Consider the following 9,610-nt stretch of genomic DNA (forward strand, 5'->3'; position numbering starts at 1 on the left):
ATTTTTAAGTTATGGACCCATACATTTGGCAGATATGACAAAACAATAACAGGAAAAATAGCATTATTGCCCCAAATGGTGGCGCTATATCTCGGCTTCCTTTGAGGGTGCGTTAAAATTTCTACTGTGGTCTTATTCCCAAGGCACTTGACTGTAACCATGCTAATTTGCAGACATTTTTACTGTAGCATTTTGAAGTTATGGACCCATAAATTAGGCTGATATTATGACAATACAATAACAGGAGAAATTTCATTATTGTCCCAATTGGTGGCGCTATATCTCAACTTTTAACGCACTCTCAAAGGCAGCTGAGATATACCGCCTCCAATTGGGCCAATAATGCAGTTTCTCCTATTGTATAGTCAAATCTGCCAAACCTATGGGTCCATAACTTAAAAATGCTACAGTAAAAATATCAAAATATTTGTATGGTCACAGTCATATGCCTTGTGAATAAGACCACAGTATGACTTTTAACGCACCCTCAAAGGCAGCTGAGATATAGCGCCTCCAATTGGGCCAATAATGCAATTTCTCCTCTTATTGTATTGTCATATCAGCCTAATTTATGGGTCCATAACTTAAAAATGCTATAGTAAAAATGTCTGAAAATATGCATGGTGACAGTCAAGTGCCCTGGGAATAAGTCCCTAGTGAAACATTCTACGCACCCTCAAGGACAGCTGAGATATAGCGCCTCCAATTGGGCAAACAGTGCAACGGCCCATAAAAGAAGGAAATGATCAGTGCGTTTTTCAGAGAAGGGACAGAGCTGTGTGGAATAAAGGTAAATTATGTGAAAAATAATGCGTTCTTTAAAAAACGAAGCATTAACACATGTTAGACTGCACCCCATAAACACAATCAAGCCTAGAAAAAAAACAGTGAACCACCCCTTTAAGTGTTCAAATACTCTAGAGCTGTTTTGAGGCACTATTAATGTACCCTATTGTGTCAAATGGAGCCAGAACAGTAAAACTCAAGGACAGCGTACGAGGGCATAAAGTGAGGATCCAGACACTGTGTCAGTGTTCATGACCTGCCGGACTCATCAAATCCTCATTATTTCCCACAGATCTCTCATGACTAAGTCATTGTTTTCTAAACTATCAGAGCGACTCCTGAAACACAGGGAAGAGAACGAGTGATAGATGATGAGGAAACACCTGCAGCAACTTTGGCCAAACCTTTCGATTCCAGAGAAATGGGAACTGCTGCTTTTTCAGACAAATAGGAAGTTTGGGGTTTATAACTTTGTCGCTGGAGTCTGAGTCAAGTCTGAAGTCTATAAAAATGCGACTCCGAGTCCGAGTCACTAACTCGAGTGCCCATCTCTGGTTCGATCACAGAACAAAAAGACAGCACTCCAAAAGCCTCTGTCATATGAAATAAATCCTCTTAAATCCTCTTTTCAAAAAAGGGTTAAAAAATGTATCTACGAGATGTGAATCTTGTGTATCCGTGAGACAGTTTATGCTAATCAACAAGATTTTTACATTTCCAGGGGCGGGGTGGCGGACGTCCTCAGGACATCCACAATGGTGCTGCTATGGGTGTTTTCAGATTGTTGTTATTCGGGTGCTAAAGTGTTCAGAGAGGATTTTTAGTGTGTTGCCATCTGGTTGCTAGAGTGTTCGGAATGGTTTTAATGAAGCTTGCTGGTGTTCAGTATCAGAGTGTTCAGAGTGCTTTTTTTGGCATATTGTTTTTCAGCTGCTAAAGTGTTCTGAGTGTTTTTAGCATGTTGCTGTTTGGTTGCTGGAGTGCTTGGAGTGTATTTAGCACTGCTGATGATGCTATACAGCATGTTCTAGGTGGCTGCTTACCGGCTCAAGTCAAAAGAGGCCACACCCAAAATGCAATAGTGTACGATTTAATACTTGGAGTCGGGGTTATGAGTGTAACGCCTGGACAAATCAGACACACAATTATTTGTTATATTTAACAAATAATCCCTAACACACCTCAACAAGCCAACTATGAGGGTCTATGGACCCTTCCCCCGAAATACAAATATCCTCAAACGGACAGAACAGACCTCTGGTTATTACCGTAACCAGATAAACTTTACGACTTGTAGGCAGAGTCACAAGTCTGAAACAGACACATACTGCTTATAGAAAAGGACTCATTTCATTAATTCATAGACAAAACTTTCTATGAATGAACATGCATTTCCCCAGGTCATTGTGTGTTTTTATTACTCTTCTTGTATATTGTCTTTTGTATTGTATACTGTTTTATGCATGCTTATGATAGTGTTAATTTTGACAGCAAATTTTGATTTAGTTTTAGTCATAGATTTTTGACTAAAATGCTATTTAGTTTTAGTCATATTTTAGTCATCTGAATTTTTTTTTAGTTTTAGTCTAGTTTTAGTCTACAGTGGGTTTAGTTACAGTGGATTTATTAAGCATTTCTCTAAAATTTCCAAACTCATTATAATAGTTTTGATATTAAGGTTTTATCATGATAGGCACCGATTTAACTGCGGTGACACACAACATGCCTTTATGTTAAAATTAAATAAAACCACTTCTCATAAAGAACAAGAACATGGTCTTCTTTTTAATGAAATACCAATGGTTATATAGGCTAATTATGCATTCTTTATAGCAACTTGTTTACCGTATTCTTCATTATTTCAAGCAGACATCTTTATTTCTATAAATAAATTTAGATTAATCTTTAAGACTACTAAAGTTTTTCAGTCAAGAGCAATGCGTGATTTTCTGTCTTTCCTTTGTTGCTTGATTAACATCAATGACTCGGACAATAGCAACTAAATTAGGCTGCTGTCCCTTTAAAACTGAATGCACGGCTGCAATGGATGCAATGTACTGAGACATGTTCTCCCTACTGTTTGCATTCACTTAAAGGGGTCATATGATGCTATTTTAAAGATCATTATTTTGTGTATTTGGTGTAACAGAATATGTTGACATGCTTTGATGTTCAAAAAACACATTATTTTTCAAATACTGTACATTATTGTAGGTCCTCTATGTTGTGTAGTATGCTTCAGTGTCTGCGCTCTGAAAACCGGAGCGAATTGAGTTCTCTCTTGCGTCGTCAGATTTATCCATATGTCTGCTCTTCTCTTACTCTCCCTAACATTTTCGTCTCGTTTTTATTAGTTGACGAAAATGTCAGTAGATTTTCGTCATAGTTTTTGTCATTCAAAAAGAGTTTTAGTTCGTTATCATCTCGTCGTCGGTGAAAAAAATGTTGTTGACTACAATTATGACGAAAACTATTCGTCAACTAAATTAAAACTGGTTCACACTATCGCAGTTCCTGAAAGAGGACTCCGATCCTTTTTTGGTCCACTTAAGCAGTAATGGTGTCTCAGACCTCTTTGTGTTCAGACTGTTGCTTTTGGATCTAGTCCAGTTCAGTGTTTGATGGCTGACATTATGGCCTCCAAAACTGGAATATTTGTATCTTTTCCACAAAAATATAAGTTTTGGACACATTTGTAATATTTATTTTGAATTGTTTTCCTTGTTTATGTAAGCATGTAATTTTATAGCACACATGGTTTCTGCAGGATTTTTAAGTTCAAATTTAAGACTTTTTTAGACTGTTTTTAAGACCTGCACAGATCAAATTAATGCCACATGAGTGGGGTGGGGCAATGTCTATGGTAACATATTAAACTGCAAAATTACTGTAAAAAGCATGATTTACAGTTCAGATACAGATTTTCACAAAAAGAAAATATATAAATATAATATAATTTCAAATTTCAGTCTTTAAACCAGTCAAAAATTAAAAGTATAAATTATTATATTAATGGTTTAATGGCTGGTTTAATATCAATTGTTATTTTAAACCAGCAGAAGGGCTGTCAAAAAATGCTATTTAATTCTCTGCCAGCAGGTGGCGCTTTAGCGGTTTCCCCGGGAACGGCAGTACACAAAGCAGCGCAGCACCTGACTTTGAAACCTGCAGCGCTGGTATTTATCCAATGAAATATAGCCTTTTTTTATTTATTTAATCATCAAATTAAGCTATATGGCAATTGTCTTTCCGTCCCCATTGTGCTTTTTATGGCCTTACATTTGATACAATTAAATTTAAGACTTTTAAGGACCCGCGGAAAAGGCATTGATGACATTGAGATAGAATAAACTGCTTTTAAATTTTTCAGTTACAGTACAGGTATCCTTAAATGCAGCATTTAAGTAAGAAATGTACTAATCAAATGAAAAAAAATAAACTGCATGTTATTAATCGTATGAATAATATAGACTCATATTAGGCTACAATAATGCACAGATCAGTATATTGACACACATGCGATTTTTTTCCCAGCTGTTTACATTCGATTGAGACGAAACCAACTGTGTTTATGTGAACCATGGGTGTTTTTGACAGCTGAAACACAATAAATGCTAAAGAGAGTAGCCCCCGCTGGGATGTGCGTACTCGTATAGCAAAAAGTTTAAACTGGACAGGCGCACAGCCGTGTCTCTCTTACACAGTTTGGAAGCGGTTAAAATTAAAATAAACGAGTGTACGTTGTGAGCGAATAATTTGTAGAGATCTGCCAGAACAAGCAGCCATTATGAACAGCTGATTTGTACGGACTACGGAGACATCTGATGACCAAACTACATCGGAATTCACGAATGGAAAAATCAAGTAAGCCCGGACTGATTTGTGTTCACAATGCATGTTTTTAGCGAACCATACCTTTAGCCGAAAGCGAACCGTACTCAGACCACCTCCTGAGATGGTCTCGGCTCGGTTCGCTTCTGAGGGGTCTGAGATCGTTTGGTGTGTTCACATATGGGCCAAAAATCACGCGAACCACGCTCAGACCCCTGAAAAGGACCAAGTGTGAAAACCCCAGAAACGCAGAAGCGTCGCGTTTTTAAAGGTCCCCTGAAATGCTTAGAAACACGCAGCGTTACTCTGTGTTGACGTCATTTTAACTGAAACAGGAAGACAGGGCGGGACATATCAAGCAGCCCCGCCCCTTTTTAAAATAGCCAATAGCGTTTGTTTATATCACAGCTTGGGCTAGAGCCGTTCAGAGCCGTTGAGCTCCGTAAAGCCGCATTTGACAGGGTATGCTAGCCACAATCTCATCCATATTGCTATAAATATTGCATTCTGTGTAGAATTCAAATAGCTCCGATACATTTTGTGGTTTGCGCCGACTCGCGCATGTGATCCGCTCCGTGCTATCGTGTCTCTGGTCCGGAGCAGAGTGTGTGTGCATATTTACACTGTTTGAATCATTCTCTGTCCCCTATATAGTGCACTACGTGCCATTCACTGTACAGAAAATACGAATTCTGTGGACAAGTGACCGATTTCAGCCGCGGCTTCAGCGTCTATTTTATAGTGTAGGGGGCGGGGGGTCGGATGCTAGAGAGGCATTTGATTGGACAGAAAGTTTGATGAGAAGCTGAAGTACGATGCGATGTCAAAAAAATAGTTGAGCCGTTTTGGCGGAAGTGACGAACTGCAAGATTTGAATCCTTATATCTTCTAAATGCAAATTTTGTCACTGTTTTGGAGCACACTGCCTTATAGATAACCTGAAGACTAACATATTGATACTAACACCCAAAAAACTTTAATTTCGATTTCATGGGGACTTTAATATTCCATTTTCTTCTTCATAAATCTTATACAGGTATTTGAGCCTCAGCATGTACATATTTGTTGGTCATATGTTTAAAAAAATTACATTTTTTGTATCACTACACGAGACTTCATAAATGGGGTCAGTATGAGCCCTATGCATTTTTTACATTTACTCAACTATAGTTTTGTCAATAATAATAATTAATACCTAAAAACTTCAAGTATTAGTCAATTTTGGTTTGTGTCTTTCAATTTTATATTTTCACAACACCATATATGAAGACAGTTCAAAATGGTCAATGTATTTGCTACAGAATTGTATCATTATTACTTTTATATCATTATTAAAAAGAGATTTCATCAGTTGATGTCTCTTTAATGCATACACTACTAGTCAAAAGTTTAGACACACCTGAATGAATATTTCTTCATGATCTAAAAACAGTGGTTCTCTTTTTTATAAGAAGCCATATTTTTAGAACCCTTTGTCATAGATACATTCTGATAATTTAAAATGATAGGAAACCTCCTGAAGTTACTTTAGATACTTTGATTGTACTTCTACGTCATTTTCCCTTATCTTGAGGACCACACAAGTAAAAGGTGGCACATCTTACCCCACTCTCCCCCTAATGTAGGTCAGACGTTACGTTTGCTAGGTTGCAGCTGAGTTTTAGCTTTAAGTTTTAACGTTACCTAATTGCTGAGATTACCTAATAAAATTGCTAATGTTATGTAATCCTAATTGCTAAGAACTTTATCCTTGTCTTGTATTTTCTGCGGCCGTGTTTGTGTGACATGTGGCTGGTTAACTAAAGATTAGCAGCTATGCTGTATTAACTCTTGTTATTGCGCATTAATTGGGCCAATACATCGTCGAAAGTGTTAGTAAAAGATAATTGTTTGGTTTAAAATAAGTCACGTTGACTCTGGTTTACAGCAAAAAAACACTCACGATTTTGGTAGGGGAAGCATTCTTTGTTCTCAAAAATAATGTCAGTAAATTAAGTGTAATTGATATACAAGGCTGAAATATTGTGAGGGAAATAGTCACTCGTATTGTGCTACTAAATGGTCACATTGTAAGGGTTAAAAAAAAAAACTAACAAACTTCATTTTATTTCATAAAAGCTTAACTATACAGCATATAACCAGAGAATTTTACACCAAGATCACAGGGATTTGATTTTTCCGGATTAATCAGGAAATTGTGATTTTTCTCATCTTAGTTTGTTGCAATAATGCATTCAATGTAACTTAAGTAATTTTTACTTAAAAATAACCCCCCCCCATATGCTATCCTATATGTGGCATTGCTTTAAAAACAGTGAAAGGGTATGTAAATCACCAACACTTACACAAAAATTAAGCACATAGCGAATATGCCTGTTGTATAGTTGGGTGCAAATCAAGATTCACAAAGTACAATTCCTTTAAAAGTCATATTTTGCGCCACCATAGACTGTCATCCGTGTTGCAATGTGAAGCAGTACAGGCAGGGCCGTTTCTAGCCAATTTGACGCCCTAGGCGAAATCCCTATTGCCCCCCCCCCCCCCCCCATTCCAAGTATGGGTCACCATACTTGGCCACATGTCACATCACTTATTTATCACTTATTTAAAAGTAACCAATGCAGCTACTTAATCATTTGCTACTCGTTAACGTCCCCTTTAAATAACGTGACGCTCTGCCCTCTATGACGCTGCTCCCATTAAGCGCTGTTGGAAGTGAATGAATTGATTCAGCATTTCGACACCTCCGTAAGGATGTATTTAACTCGACAAAGCGGTCTAATAAAGGATGTATTGATGAACACAGCCACAGCACAGTTTTTCGTCTCTGAACAACATGATGGCGTTTACAGAACGTTCCCCTAACATTCCCATTTGGTTATTTTTTGGGAACCAAACAAGAACGTTATAGGAACGTTCCATGTAGGTTCTTTTTTAATAGCCTAAAGAGAACGTTTCCAGAACGTTCCCTGCAGGTTATTTTTAGGTTTAATTTTATAACCTAAAAAGAACCTTCCCAGAACCTTCCCTGCAGGTTATTTTTAAGTTTTATTTTTATAACCTAGAGAGAACGTTCCCAGAACGTTCCTTGCAGGTTACTTTTAGATTTTATTTTATAACCTAGAGAGAACGTTCCCAGAATGTTCCCTGCAGGTTATTTTTAAGTTTTATTTTTATAACCTAGAAAGAACATTCCCAGAACGTTCCCTGCAGTTTATTTTTAGTTGTCATAACTATGTGAACTAATTAAAACTTTGCAGATGTTTCTGATTATTCTAATGCTGAAATGTGTGTTTTTTTTAATCATAAACAAACTTTTTTGCAGAATTTCATGTCTGAAATAAGCTTTGAATAAAGTGTAGACATAAAAGTAGTCAAATTGCATTATAATGAAAATATAATTCCAATTTTATAGCTGAAATTAAGCCAAGGTTAAGCGTAGTCTGAAAAGCATATCATAAACACTCTACCAAGGGCCAGTTTTACTAAACAGGGCAAATTAGCGCCGATGGGAGGGGAAATTTCTGCGGGTGATTTACTGACAATGCGCAAATTAAAGAACACCGACTCAACATCTCATTTACATATCGACCAACGCAATATACCAAGTGCAGCACGAATTACTGTAGTCGCAAATAAAGAATAAAGAAATAAAGAAGCCACAGTACGTTGAAAAGAACCGGAGGACAAAAAAATGAAGGTTTGCTAGGAGCTTTAATAGACCTGGTATTGCGTGACTCCTATAGTTGAGGGTTCCAAGTCGTCTTTTATATCCTGAAGCAAATTAAAAATAATATGTCTTGGCAAACGATATGTTCGGATAATGTGTTCTTCTGGCATTGTCTGTTGCAGTATACAACATAAATAGAGGGATGCAGATACAATAAAATTCAGCATTAAACTGTAAGAAAAGTTTACTTTCATTACATTACTGTAAAGAGATCTTACAGTAGATGAAAAGCACTAGAAGAGAAAAGTTCAAAAACCAAACAACAGAATATAGAGTAAACACACATTGGAATATACTGTCAGTTACTGTAATTAAATAAATTAATTCATTCATTCATTCATTCATTCATTCATTCAACATCCTCTGCTAAATTGCATTACAGTATTAGTAGTATCCTTATTTGTTAGAGCAGTTTCTTAGTCTTCTGACAAAACACTTCTCTGCCTCCCCTTTACAGTCGTCTCTCAGTTCTGCAAAAATAGAGTACATGTAAGGACTACCTGGCTACAAATAAATTCAACAGTAATGAGTTTGAGGCTGTACAACATGTGCTACATTATTTACTGTATTGTACATAGAACAATGAAGTTCTCTCACCTGAAGTACTGCTGCAATGTACTGTAATTATATTGTAAGTGTATTGTGTAAGTAATATTGAAACCTCTTAGATGAGCCTGTAGGCCAACTTCCCTCATGGTCAGTCCATGCAGAAGAATATGGTCAACTATAGTGCTTTTGTATTTCATCAGGAACAAATTAAATTTGACCTCATCCCCTTCGTTTTTATTTCCCTCTCCATTTCCTCTTTGTCTCCCACTACCAGGATTCATTTTCCAAAACACATAATCAGCTGTGCTCTTGTTCATATCATCCTGAGATTCTGACCTGTGTGTCATCAGTTTTGCTATTTAATGTTCACACATGGATAAATGTGTGCTGTTGGAGTTCATTTTTTGATGTTTGAGTTAATTATATTGTGTGTTTCTGTTTTCTGAATGATAACATGGTTAAACCTGTGCAAAATTATGGTGTTTTTGTGTAGAGTTTTGCAGAAAACACTGAGCAAATTGGAACGTTTTGAGAAACGTGTTGTTTCGAGAACTGTATGAATGGTTTGGAAAATTGTGTCAAAAGAAAAACTGCAATACCATACATCGGGCAGGACATTCAAATGCTTGCCTATCGACCTCAAATATGGCTTGACGTCTGAAATATCTTAGAAGCAGCAACTTTACATGGCCACTCAATTTTGCATTCATTATT

This window comes from Sinocyclocheilus rhinocerous, unplaced genomic scaffold, assembly GCF_001515625.1.
Source record: "Sinocyclocheilus rhinocerous isolate Xijiao unplaced genomic scaffold, SAMN03320098_v1.1 scaffold658, whole genome shotgun sequence".
NCBI classification, from domain to species: Eukaryota; Metazoa; Chordata; class Actinopteri; order Cypriniformes; family Cyprinidae; genus Sinocyclocheilus; species Sinocyclocheilus rhinocerous.